This window comes from Peromyscus maniculatus, chromosome 3, assembly GCF_049852395.1.
Source record: "Peromyscus maniculatus bairdii isolate BWxNUB_F1_BW_parent chromosome 3, HU_Pman_BW_mat_3.1, whole genome shotgun sequence".
Taxonomy (NCBI): domain Eukaryota; kingdom Metazoa; phylum Chordata; class Mammalia; order Rodentia; family Cricetidae; genus Peromyscus; species Peromyscus maniculatus.
In genome coordinates, this window is record NC_134854.1 from 19,661,770 (window position 1) to 19,685,247 (window position 23,478).

General features: G+C 38.9%; 1 long non-coding RNA gene across 1 annotated transcript; it reads left to right on the forward strand.

The window, feature by feature from the left end:
- The first annotated feature begins 399 nt into the window (after positions 1 to 399).
- On the forward strand, positions 400 to 21,635 carry LOC102917170 (uncharacterized). The gene is made up of 3 exons (XR_443009.4): positions 400 to 574; positions 19,294 to 19,387; positions 21,430 to 21,635. It is a non-coding gene; the product is annotated as an uncharacterized LOC102917170 (long non-coding RNA).
- The last annotated feature ends 1,843 nt before the right edge of the window (positions 21,636 to 23,478 follow it).

Below are 23,478 nucleotides of genomic sequence, written 5' to 3' on the forward strand. Positions count from 1 at the left end.
AGGCAGGAGTCTAGCATGTCTGAGTGACTTTGGCTGCTCTGGTCCTGAGTTTCCTGTGATGTGGAAATATTTAGCAGCATGCCCAAGGAATTGGTTTGAGTATGGGATAATGTACGTTAAGGGCCTGCCACTAAAACGTTAGTTACTTCATCTAGATTTCTTTTCTTGGTTTTAAGCTAAGTAATGGTCTCTAGTAATTTTATACACTGTTAATCTTTCACAGTCAGGCAACCTACATGAATGAAAAAAAACGAACGGACTATAAAACAAAATCTATAAAACAAAACAGCCCACTGTTCTAAGTAAGCCAGGGGACCTGCTACACCCACAGGAAGCGCTGGGCGGACCCGGGATATCCCAGCATTCCTCGCGCTGCCCCGTAACTCTTCCTGGCTCGTCTCTATGGTTGCGCCGGCGTTGGCGGTATCGGCGGCTGACGAGCGCTGAGGCTTCCAACTTTGCGGCGGCTCTGCGCGTTGTGGGGCTCGGCGGGGCGCGATGTCCGAGAAGAAGCAGCCTGTCGACCTGGGTCTCCTGGAAGAGGACGACGAGTTCGAGGAGTTTCCCGCCGAAGGTAACTGCCAGGCCGCGCGCCGGGCCCCGGGGCTCCGGTGGGGCGGCGCCGGGCCTGCTCGCTGCGTCGGCGGCGATGAGCTGCGCCCGGCGGCGCGGTCCCGGCGCGGCCTCCGGCTGACCGGGCCTCCGAGTCCCCGGAGCCGTCGCTTCGTGGCGCGGCCCCGTGTTCGGTGCCCCGGCGCCGAGAGGGGCCCGGGCCAAGCCGGGCCGCCCGCTGTAGCGTGGTTGTGGCCTTTTATCCTCAGCACGGGACCCTTGCTTTGCTTCGGTTTCCCAGCCTTCCTTTGGTCGTCAACTTCCTAAAATTGCCCTGTTGGCCCAAGGCAGCCACTCTTCAGACGGCCTGAGTGGGCCCTGCGAAGTAGGATGGCAGTCATGTGCCTTAACTCCTGCTCCTCACCATTTACGGCCGCTTGAATTAACATAACCCAAGCTTCATAAAACTCTCAAACCGTCTGCATTCTGAATTAACTCCAGAACTAGAGATGCTTTAGTACTCTCATTGTAGGTAATAATACAGCCAATGTTGGAGCAGGTTGCTATGATCTTGGGAATGTAAGTCTGCCCCTATATTAAAACAATTCCATATCCACGAGTATAGGGAATGGATATTGCTGTATCTACCATAATTCGGATAAGGAAACAGAAGTTTGGAACAATCCAGAAATGGGCCCAGTGTCAACAGTATAGAAATGATGAAACTGAAATAGGGACACCCTGATTCACACCCTTGACTTCAGCTGTTATCTTCGGGTTGCTAGATCTCTTTGCCACCGTAGATTTTCATAATTGAGTGCTTTGTTGGCTAACTGTTATGAGTAGGATTCCCAAGTATTTACCTTGTTTTGAAACATGTGAGTTACTGTTGCCTTTCTGAAGATGGTAGGAAGAAAAATGGTGGTTAGTGGTGTGCACATATGTGGCATCAAGCAGTGATCACTTGACAGAAATTGTGCTAGGTTGCCCCAGCGTGATCTCATTGTGCATAAAACCACATCACTGCAACATTTAGTCTGTTTACTTATCAAGCAGTGTTTTGGTTTTGGTGAAAGAGAGCTTAGTGTGCATATTACACAGCCTCATAAACCAGTTCAGACCACATTTCCTTCCAGTTAGGGGTCTACAGTATATTATGGGATAGTTTACCCTTTGTCTTGATGATGCATTTGTCTGCTCAATCTGGGTTTTGTTTTGTTTTCAGGTTCATTAATAATCCTCTGACAGAGCTTTGTGGTAGAATTAGCTAAGTGAGGGCAGGATCCAGTTCTATCCCAACTGCTTATTCCAGTTGCCCTTTATTCCTGATTACACACAAGCTCCACTGTTAAGACACTTGATTTACATTGTATAGTCTAACATCCCATCCTGAAGCAGCAGCAGTTCACATATTAGAAAACAAACAAACCCTTGCCATTAACTGGCCAACTCGGGATCTAAAGCTCTTTGGGAACAATATTCACACCCAGATTTTGTTTTGTTTTGGTTTGTCGAGGCAGGGTTTCTCTGTGTAGCTTTGCACCTTTCCCTGGATCTCGTTCTGTAGACCAGGCTGGCCTTGAACTCATAAAGATCTGCCTGCCTCTGCCTCCCGAGTGCTGGGATTAAAGGCTTCCACCCAGATTTTATCCCTTACATTTAGTGCATGTATCTATTTAAAATAACTAGAGTTGAGAATTGACAAATGGATTTAGAAGTAACTGTCTCCTTGATGACGTACTAGGGTTTTCACAGCACCCTTCATCAGCTTGTGTAGTGTCTGTTCTTCAGAATCTATTTGGAGCAATAGTCTGCTCAGTGTTGACAGTTGTATTGTGTTTAGACATTTCATTAAAGTTAAGGAAAAGCAAAGATTCTAAAGACAAAAGGATACACAAGAGACTTCTGCTAGTTTATGTGCTGTGACATTTATCCATCTTAGGAATTTGTTGTCTCTGGATGTAGAAGATCTAGTGTTCGTTGAATTATCTTTACATTTAGAATGAGAAATAACCTTGAAATGCATTTGTTATGCAAGTGTATGTTTCTTCTCTAGTTATCAGTTAAATAGCCTTTCCTTAATTATGTTAGGGAGATTTTACAGTATACAAAGTTAGTCCACTGGATGAAACCACTAAATATTTATAAGTGAAAACTTTTGATTACAAATTAAAAGAAAAAAATAAACCTGAAAAAATATCACTGAAAAACTTTGTTTCTTTGAGACTGAACATGTTCTTTCATATTTTTGCTGTTGTCATGATACGGATTCTCTGTTGATGTTGAAATGTGATACATGGACCACCAGTCTTGGCATTGGCATTGTTTGGGAGAATGTTAGAAACACTTACTAGAATTTGAATCTTTTGGTATTTGAGTTTTCTGTTCAGTTATTAGTACCCTGATTTACTTTCAAGTGCTTTCCTTTTGCAAAATTTAGTTTTTCATGTGATTGCCCTTTGTCACAAATACACCATTGACAAATTCAATAATAGAATAAATAAGCCAATCTGGAGTTACTTATCTCTGCCGACTATAGGACATTTTACTTCCAAGAGCTTTATTAGTCTGAGTGCTCCATAGTGGGGCTGACCAGTCTCTGGATTAACTGTGTGTAGACTGTACACAGTAGAGCCTGTCGCAGGTAAGTCATTGAATTATATATTCATGGTTTGTCTGTTGGTGCAGCTTTTCCTAGGTAAGAACCTGCTTGTTGAGATTTCAATTTAGTGATCTTAAAGAAAGATAAATTTTATTTTCAAAAGAAAAGTTAATGATTGGATGGAGGCCTCATTGTTTCATCTGAATAGCTCTTCTTCAGTGTGAAGTAAAACATCTGGAATGAATCTCTGAAGGTACAAAAGAACAAAAGTTCCATTTATCCCCCAATTCCCTTGTTTAGTCTGAATCTGTTACATTGGCAATTCCTTACAATTATTCTAATTGGTGGGTATGAACTATAATGGTCATTAAGTAGGTGCTGTTACAAAATCATGTTTAGAATCTTTGTGGAATGCAGTCTACACAATTTCTAGTTGTTTATGCTAAGTGAGAATAGGCTTTATAAGGAAGCCATTCAAATTCAAAGTTCTGGTAAGACTTGTTTTAATATATTTCTGGAGGTCTTCACAAGGTTGAAGTTTTAGACCCAGTTAACAATTTTGTCTAGAGAGTATTTCAAATTTCAACCATCGTGCACTTAGGTTGGTGGTTATAGAGTGGGTTATAAAATTGAAGTTGTTATATGATTGAAACCTCTAACTACTTTTTCCTTATCAGACAGATAGTGAAAGGATTTAGAAGTGGATGCTAAAAGTGGAAAGAAACAGTGGTCCTGTAGATTATTTATTTATTTTCTTTTTCCTTTTCCAGAGCTAAGATGTTTTGGTTTATTTTGTCTTGCTTTTTTAGAATATTTAAGTGAAACTGAGTTTGCCTCATAGAGCAACAGGATTTGCAAGAGTTCTACTTTTTCTATAATCAGTGATACTCATGTATACACCAAAATATCAGGAGTACACTACCACCCATCTCTTCATCCTATCAAATCAAATTCCTATGGTAGAGAATGTTGAGTCAGACAATGGGCTGGTGATCCCTGAAGCTTCTACTGGTGCCTGGCAAAGTAGGGCATCTTGTAGAGGTCTAAACATCTGGTGGATGTTTTAGTGTATCACATTCACATGACTCATGGAGGTAAAAATGGCCAGCATTTTGTGAGTAGGAGCTAAGGAATTTAAATGTATGTTATACATAGATGTGTGTAGGGAAGAATTGTCATAAGAACAGTACTATTAAAATATTAACATGAACACTGGGTACTAACTGTACTAAGCAATTATCAGAAAGATTTTTTTAGATAAATGAAGGAGGAAGACAGAACCATTGTTGACTGCTTTCCATACTGTGCCAGTTTGTTTACAAAGGGGGCTTTGCTGTTAACAGTTTTTAAATATAGTCTAGTAGTCATATAAGCAAGAGCATCCAACATTTAAGTTAGTTACATGGTACTGGTATGAAATAAGAAATTTGTGTCACTAAAACCTTGAAGATACCTAATCTATCTACACGGGAAGGTTCCTATTGAATATCTGTTGTTAGAAATTGTATCCAAGGAAGTAAGTTTTTGAATTGCAGTTAGTAATTAGTAGCTGTTTGTGGAGAGGGACATTAATTAATACCATGTAAATATTAATTCCAATCGCTAAGCCTTTAATGCATCTATTTTCTGATTTTCTCATTCATTTATATTACTGTGTGCTAACGGACTCTTAATTCAATGCATTATAATTTATTACTTTTATTCTTACCTTCTAGTCCCATATTTGAATATGGAAAACTCCTTCAAGCTTGTTTTTGTGTGATTTTTGATACTTCCCCATCATTTTCTCTGCACTTGCTAGTATTTGACACAAGATATTTGAAGCTAATCTGGTATTTCCCGACTTTGGTTGGAGTGGAGAACAGGATCTTGATTCCAGTTATGCATGTTGCTTTTGGGTGGTGTGTGTGTGTGTGTGTGTGTGTGTGTGTGTGTGTGTGTGTGTGTGTGTGTGTGTGTGTGTGTGTAAAACCAAGTTCGCATTGATCCCTCCACTTGGAATTCAGAACCACAGGTTCCTTGTTGCTTTTTGTTGTCCTCTTCAACATTTGTAACTCCATCCTCTAGTAACTCAACACCTAGCTACCATATCTTAAATATATTGTCTATTTCTCTTAAATGTGTTGTCTGTTTGTTTAATCCTCTTTTCTGCTAGCCTGTAAAGTTCTGCTCACCTTACTTGGGCTTAGCATTCTATATGCCATGGCTCGCTCTCTCCTCCTTGCTCTAGTATGGATGACTTCTTCATTCTCTTCAGGCTGTGATACACCAACCACACACATTGCCCCTTCACAGAAATGTTGTCTTTCAAAAGCTTGTGCACCTCATCTAAAATCAGATATGTTTTAAATTTAAACATATATTCTCAAATTTCCTTTGAGAAGAGTTATATGATATATATTTCCATTTATACTTCACCTTTTCTCTATTAAGCTTTCTTGCACTAGATACTAAACATTTTAGTCATTAGCAATCTGATGCATGAAAAATGAGATCGTATCATTTTATTTTGGGTCAATTTCGTTCTTTGTGTGTAGTGTGTGCATGTGTACCTGTTCATGTGTGTATATGCATATGGAGGCCTGAAGTTGATGTCTGGGGCTGCCTTCTCCATCTTACATTTGAAGCAAGGTCTGTCAGTGAACCCAGAACTCCCCAGTTTGGCAAGTCTAGCCCTCAGGATCTTCTCTGCTTCTCCCATACCCAGCTTTCTACATTGGTACTGAGGGGCCAAATTCAGATCTTCATGGTTGCACCACAGGCATTATTTTACCCAACTGAGCTAAGTCCCTTTTTTTCTGTTGGTTTATTTGAGTGAGATCAACCATTATGCCTTTCCTTGAATTGCTAGCCTTAATCCTTAGTTTCTTTGCCCATGATTTATGGATTTTTTTTTTTTTTTTTGAGTTATGAGAGATTTTCCTAACTGTATGAGCCTGTTTGGGCTACCAGAAGAAAGTACTATAGACTGACTGGCTTAAAAAATACAAATTTTATTTTCTTAGTCTGGTGAGACAGGTGTGGACAGATTCATTCCTGGTGAAGAGGAGAGCTGCCTTATCTTTTTGTACTGTAATTGACTCATGAGATCCACACCTTCATGATCTCATTCAGTCTGGATTACCCTGACTCCCACACTAGTGTGCTATTCATATAAAATTTAAAGACACACGAGATGCATATCTATATATACATAGCATACTTTGCATAGACATAGTATATGTTGTTTAGGGATTGTGAAAATCAGATTGAATAATCCCTATGGAGGTAGGTGATAAGAGGTGATAACCAGAATGTTAAACAGTACAAATTCTTTGATCACTACTTGATTAACTATTTCACTGCATGTGTAGAGTGAGCAAACAACAAGCAATTGTGATTTTCAGTGTTTAACATTATACCTGTTTGTTAAGCTTTGCTCTTTGAAAGCTGAATTATGAAAACAGTAAAAGGGAAATAAAAATCGTAAAAATTAGATGATCTAAAGTGTATCTTTATTCGATTTGGTAGCTGTGGTATTGTCTTCATTCTGGAAAAGGTTTCTCTACTTAAATTTCTTACCACCCCACACTGCTTTTGTAGTTAGCATGTAACAAGTGATTTGTTGATTTGATACATATTAATTACCTCCTATAAATCTGGTACTGAGGGATACAGAGAGAAAATTACTTTAGCTGCCATTGCCAGTCCTAAATGCTTCACATAGTCTCTTTTACTGTTCATAACACCTCTGTGAGGTATAGAGTTTTTACCCAGGGCTTCGCAAAATAATAATAATAATAATAATAATAATAATAATAATAATAATAATAATAATAACAACCAGGTTCACTCTAGTAGATACTTCACTGGAACAAATTTCACTCTATGAAGAATCTGTTTGAATGTAGTAAGGAAGCTGAGGAATAAGGACCAGTGGCTGTCACCAAGTAGAGGACTTTTTGAGAAATGCCTGTCCCAGGGAGACTCTAAGGCTTTAGTTTCTCCCATGGACCCTCCATACACATGTCTCTGGTTAAACTTGAACAATTTTGATTTAGTCTGTATTATCTGTTGGGTTTCTAGGTGAGATTTCTGTTTGCTGTGTGTGTGTGTGTGTGTGTGTGTGTGTGTGTGTGTGTGTGTGTGTGTGTGTGTGTTTGCGCGCACGCACACACACACGTGATATTAGAACATAACCAATTGTAAAGTTCAACAACAGTTCAAAAAAAGGCAATATCCATGTATTTAAAACATGAGTTAGCACCATTGGAACAAATAGTTTAAGAGATGGAAATGGGGAAAACAGTTTCCTCAGTGGCTAAAAGAACCTCTTGTAGAGGACCTGGGTTCAATTCCCAGCACCCATATGGCACCTCACAACCACATGTAGCTCCAGTTCCAGGGGATCTGGCCCCTCTTATGACTTCCTTGGGCAGTAGGCTTTCGCATTGTGTACATACATGCAGGCAGAACATTCATATACATAATTAAATAAATCTTTTTAAAAGAGAGAGAGATTGAAATATAGAAAAGGAATGTCCAAAAGAAGGGGTAAGTAAATGCTTGGTGGTGAAAATCCATGGGTATTTAGTATGAGCTAGTACTGGTGGGGTGGGGTAGGTGAAGGCATTTGCTCTGCAGGCCTGAGTTGGAGCCCCTATGAAAGTGGAATGAGAGAATGACTCCAGCAAATTGTCCTAAGTTGTCTTCTGGCTTCTACCTAACATGGCATGTTTCAACCGCCCCGGCCCCCCCCCCATAACTTTTTTAAGGTTTCTTTTTTTTTTTTTTTTTTTGAAAAAGGGGAGCTAGGAAATAGTATTTGTAGACATAGGTAGCTAGAGACTGATCTTGGAAATCTTTAAGTCACAACTCTTTTGGACTTCATTCTTAAATAGATTTGAAATGCTTGTGGTGGTTTGGGGTGTTGTTTTTAAAATGGTTTCCTCATTTTGCTTTTGCGAGTGTTGCATGTGAGGTTTGTATAGGCAGTACTGTACTGGGAGATGCTAAACCAGCAGATTTAGTTTGCAGAGGTGGAAGCCACAGTCAGTGGCCTAAGCAGTACATTGTTGAAATACCTCAGATAAGAAGGGTCTCCAGTAGGTTATTAGGAGTGAAGTGGAGTAACAGGAAGGCAAGTGGATTGATTACCTTTGGGCTGTTAGTTATATGGGGTGCTAGGACGAATTAGAGGCCGGGGATTTTGATTTTACACTTTTGTGCCCAGGAAATGGATGTGGAACTCAGGTTGACTAGGGCCTAGTCGTGAGAAACAGGGTCAAATGAGGTAAGATTTTTTAAGTCATAAGGGCATTTTGAGATTAATGATTTTTGGCAACTCTATATCAAATTAAATAAAATTGAAAGTACTGATTAATAAAGACAGTGAAGTGGAAATAGTTTGTCAAATATATATTATTGATGAAAAGAACTGAGTTTGAATTGGGTTTTTAAAGGATAATTGTGGCTAACTATAATGGCTCTATAGGTTATTTTGAACATTAGTTTTAGACTCCTTGCCACGGTAACTGAATGTTCCAGTAGCCAGGGAGCACCAGCATATGGATTGCTTTTGGTGGTTACTCTGAGGTTCTCCTTTGACAGCAGTTAGAGAAAGTGGGGGAGAACAGGGTGCTGTGCTGGGCAGTCATTAGTTTCTTAGCTACTAAATAGGCGGTGCATTGGGGTAACTATAGAAAGCAGAGTTCTGAAAAGCACGATCTACCTGTCAATTGATGAGAGTTGGTGTGGCTCCATTCTCACATGTGGGTCACAGTGCTGTTGTAATTGTCCCTGTTTTCTTTTACGCTCCCTTGATAAGTGCAGTTTGGTGTATTTTTCATCATATAATGTTCTGCATATGCATGTATGTTTTTCTATTTGATGAAATTTGGTTTCATTTTTTAAAATATTTTTATTTTTTCTTTAAAAATTTTATATAGCGCATTTTGATTGGATTCACTGCACCCTTTTCCTCCCCCAACTACTTCCAGATCATTCCTCCCTCCAACTTTGTGTTCATTCTCTGTCAGGAAAACCTACTGAGTTCACTTTGTGCTGCTCAAATATATACTCATGGTGTGGAGCCTCCCAGCGGAGCATAGTGCACCTACCAGGAGCCACATCCTTAGAGAAAACTGACTTCCCCTCCTCCAGAAGGCATCGACTCTCCATAGTTCCTCAGTTAGGGATGGGGGCTCATGAAACCCCTTCATATTGAAATGCTAACTGACTGGATCTTTTGTAGGTCTTGTGAAGGCAACCTCAGCTGCTGGGAGTTCCTGAATGCATTAGTCCTGTCATATCTAGAAGCTCATATTTCCCTTCAGTCCTCTAAACGTCTGGCTCTTCCATGCTTTTGACCCACCCCCTCCATGATGGTCCCTGAACCTTGGAGAAGGGCGTGTGATATACATGTCCCATTTGTGACTAAGTGCTCCGCACACACCTACTTTCTCCCCTTTGACCAGTTAGGAGTTCTGGTGCTAAACCTCCACCCACTGCTTAAAGAAATTTCTCTGATGAGGTCTGAGAAATACACAAATAAGTGGGTAGAGAGACATAAATCTACGGGGCAGGGCGTGGTACTATGTCCATTTAGCAGAATGATAGTAATAGATTCACCTTTGGGGCTGATAGAAAACATTTCTAAACCATGAAAATGCTAAGTAGAATTTTTACATTTCTCCAAGGGGGCACACTTGGTGCTTTTAAGGAATTTGGGAACATATGTTAGAAGATAAGACTATTAAAAACATTTTCTAAGAGCCTTTTCCATACTTAGATGTCATTGTAATAGATGGGATATTCGGTAGTCTCAGTTTTTTAAAATTTAAAGTTAGTAACAAATGTAGTTCTTGGTTGGCAAATGAGAAGAAAGCTATAACTTTGATGCAAAGTCTTAAATTTAGAATCACTAGAAATGTATTTATTAGGAAACTGTTATTGGTTATTTCCAATTCATTTAAAAACATAGAACTCTTTTTTAAGATAGTACACATCTGGAGGCAGAAAAAGTGGGGTAAAAAGCTTTAATTATTTAGTTGATCACAGTTCTGGCAATACATTGAAATTGAAAGTAGAAATGTATATTTATATTAAAGGACAACATTAGATATTAATAAGGCACCTGTCTTAGGGTTTCTATTGCTGTGAAGAGACACCATGATCACGACAACTCTTAGGGAGGTAAGGATACCAAGGGATAAGCCGGCAATGTAGCTAGCTAGCTAGCTTAGTAGTAAAGGCACTTGCTACAGGCCTGACAGCCTGTGTTTGATTTGTAGGACCCACATGGTAGAAGGAGAGAACCAACTCCTGTGAGTAGTCTTCTGACCTCCACATGGACATCATGGCATGGGCACACACATACATAGACACACACATACAGTAAATGCAATTTTAAAAATTACCAGGGAAATAGAGCTATTTTCATGAATCCTCAAGCCTTGCCTGTGGTATTGACTGTATTCCTTGCCTTGTGAGATATTTTATTTTTCGAGGACTTTTTTTGTACCCTTTTCTTTCTCCCCTCCTGAAGCATGAGGTGCCTGTTTAAAAGAAGGGAAAGGTGCTTTATTCTTATGGCAAGTGCTCCTCCTATTCATTTTGATAGATTAGAAACTGTACCATCTTAAAGAAAAAGGCACTTAGGGTAAGAAGATTGCCTTCCTTGGATTCAGAATTGGCACTTCATAAAATAAATCACTGACTCACTTAATTTCTTGTTAGTGATTCTCTGAAGCATTTGGTTACAAATTAACAAGCCTTTTTCCCCCCTCACAAAATTAAAAGAAGTAAATCCATCATGGAGACATTTGAATGACACCAAGTAATAACAATATTGAAATCAACATTTTGAATCAAATAATAATTTAGATTAAAAGTTTCTGGAACCCTATAATTTTAGTGTTTCTAAAAATGCAATTTAGAAGACAATTAAGGTTCTGCAGTGTTTTTGAAAGACTTTATAAGCTTTATCAAAAAAGTACCATGTTTTTATTATTTTATATTCTTTTTTTTTTTTTTTTTTTTTTTGGTTTTTCGAGACAGGGTTTCTCTGTGGAGCTTTGCGCTTTTCCTGGATCTCTCTCTCTCTGTAGACCAGGCTGGCCTCTAACTCACTAAGATCCGCCTGCCTCTGTCTCCCAAGTGCTGGGATTAAAGGCGTGTGCCACCACCGCCCGGCACTATTATTTTATATTCTTAACTTGTCTCTTTCCACACATGATCATTTCCTTCTTAGGGACTGGTGCACATGGAAACTCCTCACTTTAGTAGGGAATTCTTTAGTTGGAAGTGTTTGAGACTGGCTGGGGTTTGATGTTTCAGTGCCTTAATCATTCTTCCATTGTAGTTTTATTGACATGTCACCCCCCTTTCTCAAAAACTGTGTCTAGTCTTTGTTCAGATTATTGTTTGGCTAATTTTGTTTTTAAACTTTAAACTCCCTTAAGTGTGATTATAAAATTCCTAAAAGTACCTCAACAGGTATTTGCCGTTCCTTCCTGTTTCTGTGCTCTACCAAACTGCATATTTACAACCAGGGACTTAAGACTGAAGGGGTGGGGGATTAGTTTTAAAAAGTTAGTATCTTTTTCTAAGGTAACCTCTTCTTCATCTGGTTTTGATTATCGTAATGGTGATTATTCTCAAACTAAAAAGGGTAATTCTTTCTAGTTCCAAATATCAGTAATTTTTAAATAGTCATGTCTTGACCATTTTATAAAAACTTGAAGGACAAAGCCTAAATTTGTTATAAAGCAGTTTAATGAAGTAGTTTCTTTTGAATTTTAATAAGGAGGAGTTTGGTATTACCATTTCTTTGGGAGGGGAAAACTAGTTAGGTTACTAAATGGCCACAAAACTATAGTCCATACAGTAGGACTGGAGGGAGGGAATATGGAGGAGTGACAGGGACATTACCAGGCAGTGCTCATTTGCTGCAAAAGGATAATAAATTCAGTTGTTCTGTTGCAAGTTTGCCATTCAAGAACCTAGATGTTTATAAACAAATCTAGGATTATTTCAAGGCTTTGTTCAATTTTAATTAAAAACTTAAAACCGCATTGATCTTTGATTTAGTGATGTAGAGAAACATCTACTATCTGAAATGAAGCTCCTTTAAACATTTTTTTCATTTATGTGTATGTGCCTTATGTGAGTGTGTGCCACATGCATGTAAGTCAAGAGAAAAGGTGTCTGACAGACTCCCTGGAGCTGAAATTACAGTTGGTTGTGAGCTGTGGGTGCTGGGATCCACACTTGAGTTCTTTAAGCACTTAATTGTTGAACATGCCTCCAGCTTTGAAGCTCCTGATGTCTTTAACATTCAATCCTAGCATCCATTGCTACTGTCGTGTAGTATTTCTCTGTGTTTTTAACAATAAAAGGTACAGTGGTAGTCCATGAAGGAAATAATCTCACCCGCATTGATATAGCCGAGTTAAGTGTAGGGAGGAGATGAGTAGCTTAAGATAGTTAGGAATTAAAACTGGAAAGGGCTGGGAGGTGGTGGTGCACACCTTTAATCCCAGCACTTGAGAGGCAGAGGCAGACAGATTTCCAGGTTCAAGGACAGCCTGGTCTACATAATAAAGGCTACACAGAGAAATCCTATCTTGATAAACAACTAAACAAACAACAAGAAAACCTGGAAAAGATGTGACTGGTAGTTGAAGGAGGAAGAATAGCTAGGATACCTTCCAAGTTCCTGTTCTTTTCTGGTTTGTGGAACCAGGTAAATGAAGTACTTTTTTTCTTTCTGTTCTTAAATCAGAAAAATGTAAGTACATAACTGGAATAAAATACCCTCATGAGCCACTGCTGTTGAATATTTTGGATCTATTACATTTGCACATAAAAAGCCTAAATTGTGCCTTTGTTATTAACTTCTGAGATTTTGGGTTGGTTTTTTTTTGTTGTTCTTGATATTGACAGAATGAATACTGGACAGACAACTGGCTCACAGGGTCAGGAAGATGTTAGCCCATCAATATTGGGGGAGCATGGCCCCTGGTGCGTGAGGTGGGGGCTCGTTCACACGACTGTAATTAAAAAGGTAGAAAGCTCCCCTGGACTCCCTTCCAAAGTCTACCCCTGCTGATGTACTCCCACCAGCCAGACCTACCACTGGAAGCTCTGCAGCCTTCAGAATAGTGCCCTGGGCCACATACCAACATTTCAACACAGGGGTATTTCAAATTCAAGCCGTGAGATTGAAATATTCATAGCTGTTTTCTTTTTTTCCCCTCCTTTTATTAAAAATAGACTTTTTTTCTCACATAATATACCCTGATTATGGTTTCCCCTCACTCTGTGCCTCCCAGTTCTTCCCCACCTCCTATCTGGATCTACTTCCTTTCTGTCTCATTGGAAAACAAGCAGGCTTCTAAGAGATAATGAGATAAGACAAAACTAACACACTGGAATTGGGCAAAACAAGCAGAAGGAAAAGAGCCCAAGAAAAGGAACAAGAAACAGAGACCCACTTGTTCATACACCCTGGAACCCCATGAAAACACAGAACTTTCTGGAAGCCATACTATATACTCAAAGGACCTGTGTTGTTCCTGTGCACACTGTGTTTCTAATAGGTGACAAGAACGATGAAACTAATGGTTAGGGCATACATAAAATACCCAGTAATTAATGGTTTTTGGATGGAGGGAGGGAAATAAAAAATATACATGATCTGATTTTACTATTGTGATTTAGGATTTTGTTCATGTTTCATGACCTTGTTCATGTGCTAAGCACTGTTGGTCATTAAATTACAGAGGCAAATATGATAGATGTTATTTTTAAGTAATAATTATTTGTCCGGGTGTTAATGTTGTGATACTCAAAATTTCTAGAGGTGATATTTTCCAAAGTGGATTTTTGTGCTACTTAGTTTTTTTTGTCAACTTGACACAAACTAGAGCCATTTGGGAAGAGGGAACCCCAACTGAAGAAAGGCCCTTACAGTATTGTCCTGTAGACAAGCCTCTGGGTCATTTCCTTGATTAATGATTGATGTGGGAGGGCTCAGCCTCCACTGTGAGTAGTGCTGCTTCTAGGAAGGTAGTTCTGAGTTGTTGACTTCTTTGAAGAGGCCAGTTACATAACGTCTCACCTTCCCTTTTGTCTTATAGATTCAGAATTAACTTTATCCAGAGTTCTACTGAGGTGATGAGTATCTCCTACTGCTTTCATTAAGAATCACATGCTAAATTGTCCTAACTTAGTGGTAATGTGCTGTTTGTTCACTTGGCTATGGTGACAATGGCTATGTCTCACAATTTATAATGAGTAAGCAGCCTGTCCTATAAACCACCCATTTTTACTCCATAATTTTAATACTGGTTAGTGATCTTTTACTAAGTTACAATGAAGTTTTGCAAAATGACCATTTCTGTCATTTTTTTGTACTTACACAGGTGGAACTGTAAAGATTATTATCTATTTTTCTTCTGATATTTGTTGTAGAGCTGGCCTCAAACACACACACACAAGCTTTTCATGTGTTAGGATCACAGTAAAATTGTGTACAGCCACCTGGTTTCTTTTAATTTTTCAGCATACCTTGCTCAAATTTGTTTTGTTTTGTTTTAGACAGGGTCTCAGGTAGCCCAGATTTATCTCACTTGCTGTGTAGCTGAGAATGACCTGAGTTCCTGTTTTCCAAGTACTGAGAAATCCCAGGCTGTCAGTGTACCTGGCACTTTCTTTTTGCTGTGGAATAATCCTCTTGTACACTGTAAAGATTTGTCACTCAAATTGGTTTAGTAAAATGCTGATTGGCCAGTAGCCAATTTGGGGCAACCAAACTAAGAATGCTGGGAAGAGGAAGGGTGGAGGCAGGAGTCACTAGCCAGACGAAGAGGAAGCAAGATGAGAATGTTGTGCTGAAAAAAGGTACCAAGCCACATGGATAAACATAGATAAGAATTATGGGTTAATTTAAATGTAAGAGCTGGTTAGTAATATGCCTGAGCTACCAGCCAAGCATTTATTATTTATTATTTATATTAAGCCTCTGAGCAGTTATTCAGGAACTGGCAGGTCAGAGAGAAATGTCCTATTACAGTAGACTGGCTTTTCCCCTCCTTATTCAGTATGTTATTCTTTTAAGGAAGTTTCTGTTAGCTTTGATGTGCTTTCTGGCATTAAAAATAAATCTCTTAATATGCTTAATGGTTTGCATGTCACAGATTTGAAATCAACCATTTCTTCAGGAAGCTGTGGTAGTTTTTATAATGGTGGAATAAATAGTGTTTGAATTAAGTTCAGAAGTAAAAGTCAACCAAGCAGTAGATGGGTTCAGAAGATGGTACAGAGATAAGGAACAGCATCAAACGTTTGATAATTTATAAAATTGTAAGCAGGCACTCAGAAGATTGTTCAGTGGGATAGGAATTAAGAGTGCTTACTGTGTAAGCATAAGGGCCTGAGTTTGAATGCTCAACATCTATAGCAAAGGTTGTTCAAGGCTGCACATGCCTGTAACCCCAGAACTGTGGCGGGGCAGAGACAGGAACACTCCCTGGGGCTTGCTGGCTGCCAGCCTAGCTCCAGGTTCAGTGTCAGAGACCTTACCTTAAAAAGGTGGAGAGTGATGGCACGGAACACCTGATGACCTGGGCGTCTACACATGCGCATGTGCACTCCCACCCACAGTCACATGTATACCCCACACACCAAAGAAAATTTTAATATCAAAATATGAAGTGTAAAACTAGGAGCTAATTAAACATTAAGATCTTACAGGTAAGTCTTTATTGTCCAGTTTCCACACTAGAGGCATGAGTGTGAGTAAGACATGGCACACATGAAAGAGCTATGAGTAGATTGGAATGTTGAAAAAAAATTTTACAGAATTTTTCTATAGTAAATAGAAATGGAAATATAGTTCTAGAGTCAAAGAACCTCTGCTTCTGCTTTAGTGCTGGAATTACAGGTGTGTGTGTGTGTGTGTGTGTATACACGTGTACTACCACACCTGGAAAAATATTACTTTAAAACAACCCTGTAAAAATATGTCAGTCAGGTTTACAGTGGTTGTATAAGCCTAAGGAGGTGTTTGGAGGCATATACTCTTGTTTCTGAGATAGGTTGGTGTCATTCAAATGAAAAAAAAAGGGGAGGGGATTAAAGTGGCATCCCCAAGGAGGCTAATTTTTCATCAGGATCTGAAGTAGAAGGAACCAGGTAAAAGGGGATAGTGTAAATGTTTGGGGGTTTTGTTTTGATTTTTTGAGATTATAATATAATACATCATTTCTCATTTTCTTTCCCTTCTCTAATCCTTCCTTCCAAACTGTCTTTTAAATGCATGACCTCTTTTCTCTGGTGGTGGAGGTGGTGGTGGTGTCTGTGTTCTTAAATACATAAATACAACCTGCGCAGTTCTGTATAATGTCGCTTGTATATGTGTTTTCAGGACTATTTGGTATTGTGTAACCAGTTGGAACCAGCTGGTGTACACTTCCCTGTGAAACACTATTTTTCCTGCTCTCACCAGTCTTTAGTTGCCTGTAGTTCTTTATTTACGGTTGAGGCCTCATGAGCTTTCCCCTTCCATGTTAGCACGTCTGTTGGTGTCATCCTTGTTCAGGTTATGTTTAGGCAGCCGTGTTGGTTGTAGCTTCTGACATTTCTAAGAGACACAGTCTCACAGCAGATTTCCTATTCCTCTGGCTAAAAAATTCTTGCCACCCTGTCTTCTGAAATGACCCCTGCACCTTAAGTGTAGGAATTGTGTTATAGATGTATATGAGTTGGACTGGCCAGATCACTTGTTCACTGCATTTTGACCAGTTCTGTAATAGTCTCCATCTGTTGAAAAGCGAAATTTCCATGAGGAGTGAGAACTTATATGTGGGTACATGGAAAAATATTTAGAATGTAGTTAGGGCTTGTGCTGGCTTAGAATGGTACCTATAGTTTCTCCTGCAAGATCCATGACCTCACTAGCTCTGGGTAGTTGGCTAAATTTGCAGTACCAGGGATGACCCCCCCTCCCCCAGTTCAGCAAGCCTTAAGTCCAATTAGAGTGTTTGACTTACCATCAAACTATGCATGCCACCACTACAACTTTAGGGTTATGGTCATCCTTGTGGTTCATAGGCACCATAGCTGGGTAGGACTGTTGGTTGCTTCCTTCCTTTGGAAGTTTGCATGATGCCTTCTGGTACCATGAAATATAGTCCTCAGGCGGGAAGTGGAGGAAGCTTTCAGAGCTCATCCAGTTCAAGTCCTCTGGTCCATGTGTCCCAAATGCATGTTGTCTTCAGCAGTAGGGACTTACCCTGTCTAATGTGAATGTTTGTTCTAGATTAAAAATAATAGGAATAAAAGGTCAACTTTAGACTTATTTGGAGGGCTAAATAAGCAGAATTTGATGCATGTATTTAGGAATTTTAGGATGATTCCTTTGCTTTTCTTTCTTTAGGCCAGTAAGTTGGATTTGTGTCTAGAGTCAGTTATATGTAGAATTAGAAGGTGTAAAGGGTAGTTCAGCAGTGGGGATGTATTTGGAAATCAACAGTGTATTGCTGAACCATCACTCAAAGATAAACTAACATAGAGGATGGATCAGCGATGCAGTTCCTAATTCAGGCATTCCATGAGTTAGTATTCAAAAGCATAAAGAAAAGGCAATTTGGAGGTAACTTACTTTCTGAAATAGAAGTACTAAATATTTGGTTGTAGTAAAGCTATCTAATTGATTAGACCTTTGCTTGACTACTGAGCTGTTTTAGAGCTTCTGTGCTGTTAGTATTATTTTAGCAATAGATACTTCCTTTTGTAAGTGTATGTATGCATACATATATGTGGATATGTGTACACATGTGCAGAGGCCAGAGGTGAATGTCAGCAGTCTTTCTGTATCCTTCTTAACTCAATCAACTCTCACTGAACGAGGAACTCACAAATCCTCTTTCCATTACAAGCACTTGCTACTGTGAGTACTGGGAATCTGAACCCAGTTCCTTATGCTTGCACAGTTTACCGAGCAATCTCTCCAACCCCTTAATAGATATTAACCCCTACAAGAATATCTAGAGAGATTTACACATGTGTTTTTCTGGTTCTGAGGAAAGCTGAAATCTATCTAAGTCTGTCCTTTAAAGCCAAAAGGAAGGAGGAAAAAGAAAAAAAAATTAAGTAAAACAGCAACCTCTGTGCATTTGTTTTTTCTTCTGTTAAAAGACAAGTGGGGCTGAGCCGGGCGGTGGTGGCGCACGCCTTTAATCCCAGCACTCGGGAGGCAGAGCCAGGCGGATCTCTGTGAGTTCAAGGCCAGCCTGGGCTACCAAGTGAGTTCCAGGAAAGGCGCAAAGCTACACAGAGAAACCCTGTCTCGAAAAACCAAAAAAAAAAAAAAAAAAAAAAAAAGACAAGTGGGGCTTCCTGTTGAGTGTCTGTAATCTCAGCAGTTGGGATATGGAAGCAGGATGATCAATAATACTGTAAGGCCTCCTCCCCAACACAGTGAGTTTAATATTGGTCTTGATGTGTATGAGATCCTGTCTCAAAAAACAAATGACAAAAGACTTTTAAATTTTATATTTTTATTTGCTAAATTTTGGTGGTATCTTATAATTTGAATTAATTTCCCGTTAGTTCTTTGAGAATTTCGTTCAATGTCTTTTAATCATATTCACCCCTTCCCCCAAATTCCTCCCAGATCCAGCTCTCTTCCCTACCCACCCAACTTTGTGTCTTTTTTTCCCTCCAAACCATCAAGTCCAGTGTGTGCTTCCCATATATTCTGAATGTTTGGCCTTCCCCTGGAACACGATCAACTTACTTACTATAGGCTCTTAAAGAAAACCTGACTCTTAACTCTCAGAACAGCTCCTCAGCCAGGCATAGGAACTCATGTCCACATCCCCTCTCCATGCTGGGATTTGACCTGATCCGAGCTTGCATGAGGCTGGTGTGTGCTGACAAAGTCACTTTGAGTTTATTGTGTGCAGCTGCCCTGTTGTCTATGGAGGAAATGAGAACAAGATAGCAAAAGCTTTGAGATTTGTAGAGGAAGATTTCAGTTTTTCTTAGGTAAAGTGTTAGCTGTTTTGTTTTGTTTGAGTTGTGAGGGTGCTGAAGTTTTTATCTCTTTGGAAATAATGTATGAGAAATACTTAGGCATCTGTTTCCATTTGTAGACTGGGCTGGCTTAGATGAAGATGAAGATGCACATGTCTGGGAGGATAATTGGGATGACGACAATGTAGAAGATGACTTCTCCAATCAGTTACGGTAGGTTTTCAGCCAGAATCTTATTTTATTTTAAACATGGAATGTACAGCTTACATAGATGGTTGTTCTCTTAAAACTTTTGAGATGATTCTTTCATTGTGTAAAATAAGATGTATTACCTTCACCCTTTGGATTTCTAAACAGGAATATTTCAGGAAATTGCATACACCTTTGGTTCCTTCTAAAAGGGTAGTTAAATAGAAGCATATTTACTATTTTTCATGAATTTAATCTTAACATTTATTTTCAACCAGTATTGAGTAACTGGGCAGAAATTAAAATCAGAACTAATTGGGGAACTCAATTAGTGATTCTCAAATTTAGAGATTAGAGTTTAGTAGTCTACTTAATTGTATTAAAGTATTAATTTGCCTATTCTGGACATTTCATATAAATGTTATTTTACAAGATATGTCCTTGTGTATCCAGCTTCTTCCACTTAGCATAATCTTTCCCAAATTCAGAAATATGGCAGCATATAGAAATACATTATTCTATTTCATAACTCAATAATTCTCTAATATAGGATATACTGTATTTTATGTTATTTGTCAGTTTGGGGACATTTCTACTTTTTATATGCTGTGAATAGTGTGCAGCTATGAACATGCATGTGTGTGTATTTGAGTACCTATTTTCAGGTTTTAGGGAACATGAAGTGACATTTCTAGGTTGTATGGTAATTCTGTTTTAACTTTTTGAAGACCTGTCAGACTTGTCTATAGTCACTGAAAAGTTGTCCCAGTAGCAGTGGTTAAGCATGATATTGTTCGTTTATTCTGTTGTAAATGCAGCCATCTTGTAAGTGAAGGCTTGGAAGCACTGTCTCCTTGTAACTTCCATTTTAATTCTCTGGTGACTATGGCTTTTGTGTGCTTCATCACCATATGTATCGTTTTGAGGGAGGAGGAGTCTGTCTGTTGAAATCCTCTCCATTTTTAAATTGGACTTTTTGTTGATGAATTGTGAGACTACTTTGCATATTCTTGGTATTAAAACCTTGTCAGATACTCTGCTAGGTTGTCTTTTTTACTTTGTTATGTCATTTGCAAAATTTTTAATTTTGGTGGTCAAGTTTATTTTTTCTTTTGTTACATATACTTTGGTATCCGATTTAGGAACTCATTACCAAATTCAAGATAATGAAGATTTATTCCTGTGTCTTTCTGGAAGAATTGTATAGCTTAGCTCTTTTAGGTCGAGCATTTTGAATGAATTTTTGCATATAATGTGGGTGTAACTCATTTTTACATGTGAACACCCAAGTTTCCCAGCATCATTTGTTGAACAGAAACTAGTTTCCTTCCTGTATATAGCAGTTATGCTTGGGCTGATTGTATAATTGGTAAAATTTTGATATTGATGTGAACTTTATAGATCTCAAAATTTTGTTGAAGTATCTAAAACTACAGCTGAATAGTAGTGTGCTCACCTTGCATGCGTGGGGCACTGATTTTAGTCCATATCACCACATAAACAAATAAACCACAGACATTCCTATTGAAAGCTTGGGAAGATGGTGCACTGGTAGATGCTTGTTCCTCTTGAGGAGGATCCAGATGGAATTTCTAGCACCCACATGGTGGCTCACAACCATTAGACACCCTCTTCTGACTTCTGTGAGCAGTGGGCACACAGGTGAGACACACACACACATATGCAGGCAAAACATTCATACACATAAAACAGACAAATCTAAGAGTATTTAAACTGTATTTAAATGTACATTAGAAGTAGGGCATTAGTATAGTATTTGCAAGGTTCTTGGAGGATAGTAGAAAGTCTCATTTATTCTGTAAGTAGGTTCATATATGAGAAAATTAATGAAAATAAAATGTAATTGGGGAAAAACAAATTTTTTAATTACTATATTAACTGATACCCAGTTTCCTTATGGTTTCTTTTTAGGGGCTAAAATAAAGCTCTTTGGTAATGTTCTAAGTTAGTGACTCAGCTTTCTTTATTATTATGTCTTAGAAACAGCTGTTTCTCTGATTTATCACAAAGAATGCTAATGCTGTCCATTTGTCTGTGTTTTTCAGCGCTGAGCTAGAGAAGCATGGTTACAAGATGGAAACGTCATAGCATCCAGAAATGTTTCAAGAACCTTAAACATGGACTGTGTACTAAATTCTAGGACAGGAAAACAAGGATGGGATACTTAAAGACTATGTTTATTTCATTACCTGCTTGGATTTATTTTTGTTTTTATAACAAAATAAATAAATAAATAAATGTTTTGATCTAATCTTTTTGGTTCAGATGTCTTGATCTTTTGCCTCTATTCCTTTATATTCATGATTTTCAAGAAGCTTATTATATCGACAATAAAAGTCCACATTGTGAAGATTTTTAAATTAATTGAGGCTGAAACAATCAGATGTTGGGCTTCATCAGCTCTCTAACTCAGCACCTTTCTTGAGTCACATCAATGAAATATCGGTCCAGTTTACAAGCTACTTTTATATCACATTAAAATTTAATGTCTTCTGTGTTTTGATAGTGTAGGCAACATTTACTAAAATTTATTAGGGGACTTTCAAAACCTGTGTTTTTAAAATATTAATCATTTTAAATAGCTGTAATTTACTTAGTTCCTGAGTCATAATAATGTTATTAGTGATTGGTAAAGTCCATTGGCTATTTGTTCCTAGTTCTAAGAATAGTGGTACCTCTGTTAAAATTGGGAAAGTGGGCCTGGGTTACTTCAGCAACATGGATGTATTGTCAGCTACCGCATGCATTCATTTCACACAACAAAGTTTCTGGAAATTATTACTGTTGCTATACCTACTGTTTGAGTAGGAGGAGATTTAATTTGGTACATAAAGGACTCTTGGAGACTGGTAAATGATGGAGTTGAATAAAGAAAAGTATTCGGACAGAGTAAATGCCCTGTACATGGAGCTGGTATTTTTTTTTTTTTTCAGAAGTGGTGTTACTGTTACCAGTGGGCATGGCTGTTACTTCAGTACTGTTCAGGCAGCACACGCACTTCTCCAGCTGCTTCTGTGCTGGCCAGGGTGAGCGCTTCCAGCTCGGTCCCAGCCTCCTTTCTCCATGGACTGCAGTGTTCCTGCAGTAGTCTTACTGTCTAGTCTCATGCAATCATCAACTAGCAATAGTGGTGACAGTTTATAGGTCCTTGGGGCTTTTATGGCCAATTAACTAACTCACAGAGAGGTGGCCCACTTCCAGCCCTCTGATTTTCACCCAACAACTGTATGGCTCCAGGAAATACGCTTCCTATTAGAGTGTCTTTGTTCGGATGCCTTAGTTACTGTTTTTACTGTCCTTCCAGGTGCTTTTCCTCAGGATATAAGGTGCTAAGGTTTAGCATCATATAATGAAACCTTTTCAGAGCCTACTCATACCATATTGAGGAGACAGGTACCCTGGGATTCTCCTAAGGATGCCCTACTCTGGTGGCTTGAATTTGTGTATCTACCCCTTAACCAGGATCATGTGCTTCAGCACATTATCCAATACCACATGGAGAATGCAGCCGTTGGAAATGCCCCTGTGTGTCCTCCACCCACAAGCAGATGAGCCTCACTTGCATGGCTCAGCATCCACTCCAGGAGCCATGCAACCACTCCCCTCTAATTCATCTTTGGATTTATTTTTTTATATGTCTCAATTTGTACTGTATTCAAAAAGGATACCATATGCTTCTACCCTGCCCTTTTCAAGTTAAGAGGAGCAATATAGCCCTCCCTCTGTTTAGGCCAGTGGTCCTCAACTTGTGGGTCATGACTCCATTTGGGGTCAAATGACCCTTTCACAGGGGTTGCCTAAGACCATCAGAAACACACATACTTATATTACCATTCATAATAGTAGCAAGGTTACAATTATGAGGTAGCAGTGAAAATCATTTATGGTTGGAGTCACCACAACATGAAGAACGGTATTGAAGGGTTGCAGCATTAGGAAGGTTGAGAACCACTGTTTAGGTAGGATATTGTCAATTTGTAGTGCCTCCCAGTCCACTGCCATGTGACAATGGAGATTGCTTTTGGATCTTCTAGCTACTTAATGTGTCTTGAGCACTTACCTCTAAATCCTAGCTTGCATCTAGTCTGCCTTTC